General features: G+C 30.7%; 1 pseudogene; it reads right to left on the bottom strand.

Moving 5' to 3' along the window:
• Window positions 1-661: 661 nt before the first annotated feature.
• Window positions 662-1,665, bottom strand: LOC110227094 (annotated as a pseudogene).
• Window positions 1,666-2,401: the final 736 nt, after the last annotated feature.

The raw sequence follows: 2,401 nt of genomic DNA, 5'->3' as shown, positions 1-2,401 counted from the left end.
AAAAAGTGTCAGAAATTCCAAAGTTTATTTACAGTTATTAAAAGCTATTTCTATTACACTCCTTTTTATTTTGTTAATATTAATTAGCGTAAACTATTTCAAGTTCATATTTATTTTTCCATATAGGTTGTATGTTAAAACGTATAGAAGTTTCCCAAAAAAAAAAGAAAACATAAAAAGATTTTTTTTAAATTATTAAAATTTACAAATATACCGGGCGTAGCCCGGATTTTCTTCTAGTGGAACATAAAGATAAGGAGATCAATGCAAGCAAGCGATGTCCTCCCGGAGAATAAGAGCAAGATTAAAACAAAATGTAATGAATTGTGCAGAAGATACAACCAAACTCATATACAATGAAATTTATTGAATTAATACAAGAAGCTCAAGAGATAATATTGTTTCATCCAAAAAATTAATATAATATAAATCAAAAAACAGGAAAAGAAAATTATTGTCATAGATCACTAAGAGCATCTCTGTTGGTTTGCTCATAGAAAATGAAGAGAAAAATAAGAGACTCACCGGCCATTAAGAAAATAGAAACTAATAAAAAGAGAGAAGAGAGAGTGACAAGAGACTCTCAAATGCGCTATCTATTAAAAAAAAAACAATTTAATAAGAAAATTAGTTTTTATGGCTTATTTGAGAGGTCATAAGCTGGAATACAATTGCATAAAAACGTAAGTTTTATAGACAAAATAAAGCACATTATGAACGCCATTTTAGAGGTAATGGCGGAGATGCATCCCTTTTAAAATATATTGCATCCATTTTTGCACTATATTCATATCGTAGACCACATTTAGGATGCTTTAAAACTGGACAGTACACCTCAACCTCAGTAAAAAAACTTCATGTTAATTCCTTGCCTGAAAAGACATTTCATATGCGATCGCTCAGTTCCATCATCACCGAATTTAATGGATCCTGTACCGTTGAAGTTTAAATGTTTGACTCTTAAGTTTATTTTCCCGATGTGGCAATTATATTGGAGAATTCTACTAGAACCGAGTTGGTTCTTAATTACGATCTCATTTCCCTGGCAAGCTTCATTAACCACAAAATAAATGGCACTAAATAACATGAAAAATATTACTAGATGACTCAAATTAAGCAAAGATGCAATTAAAAATCAGCTTCACAAAACAAGCAAATATCAAAATTTTGAAGAACCAAGTGATCACATGATGAATTATTTTGGTTTAAATTAAGCAAAGATGCAATTGAAGTTTTTGTCGGAAACATGGAGACTAACAAAAAAATAAAATAATATAAACAGTTGTAAATCAATAGGTAAAAGAGATTAGGAAAAAAAAAAACTATCTATGCAATGAAATTCCTAGAAATTAAGCCGTTATTTTTCAATAGAAATTCAAGCAAGCATTAAAGTCGAGTTTGATTTGTTCATGTCTTAAATTCCAATTTCGTTGGTTAAGGACATTTAGCTCACCTATGGTCTTTCTAGTAATACAACAACACTTTTGATGTACCGAAGAATTAAACCTAAGATAAAATATTGGTGATCAATATAGACTAAACAATAGGAATAACCATAGATGAATAACAAAAATAATCAATCCAAATGTAACAACCTAACAATCATTCAATTATGAAATCTCCCTTTTGAAATCCATGAACCCAATTGGAAAAGTACTCAACCATAGAAATAGAAGAAAACCAAAATAATGGAGAAGAAGACATGACAAATTTAAAACAGAATATCAAAGGGTTGAAAGAAGTCTCTAGAAAGAAAGAATTTCAAAAGTAACACCCTCGTCCAGAGCAACAATAGTTAGGGCTGGGCCAAATCCATATATTAGGGTCCGGATCCCTTTTTTTTTTTTAATTAAAAATATAATTATAATAAAAAATTTGAGGCAAAAAAAAACAAACTAAAATTAAAATATTACCATAATATAAATATCACCTCTTTCGTTTATACGATAGGTAAAACTCTTTTCGTTTTTTTCGCAATCTTCGGATTCTAGACACTTCAAGTAAATCATTGACATTGATAATTATCACCTCTATTAGGGCTGCTTTCGTGTGGGAGGAGCCGAACTTTGAGCTCTCGGAAGAAGATAAACGAGAACTCAAATAGCAAAGCTGGGAAGAGTTCTTGGATTGCACACGCCGAGCAATTACGAACGAAAGTAAGGTTTTGCTAACAACAAAATGTAGTGTATTTTGTTTGATAACCTTTTGCTGGTCTCTCTGGATATGCAGAACCAAAGATTAGGATAGAACATGAGGATAAGAAGATCAATGCAAGCATGCCACATCAACCAGAAGAAGAAGAGCAAGATTTAGACAAAATGTGATAAAGTGTGCAAAAGATACAACTAGACCCATAGATAAATATGTTTCATCAAAAAAATACTAAACTATCTACTATACA

The sequence above is a fragment of the Arabidopsis lyrata genome (genome assembly GCF_000004255.2).
Source record: "Arabidopsis lyrata subsp. lyrata unplaced genomic scaffold ARALYscaffold_9, whole genome shotgun sequence".
In the NCBI taxonomy this organism is placed as follows: Eukaryota; Viridiplantae; Streptophyta; class Magnoliopsida; order Brassicales; family Brassicaceae; genus Arabidopsis; species Arabidopsis lyrata.
The sequence above is the reverse complement of the archived record's forward strand: the minus strand, read 5'-3'. Positions and strand labels throughout refer to the sequence as shown.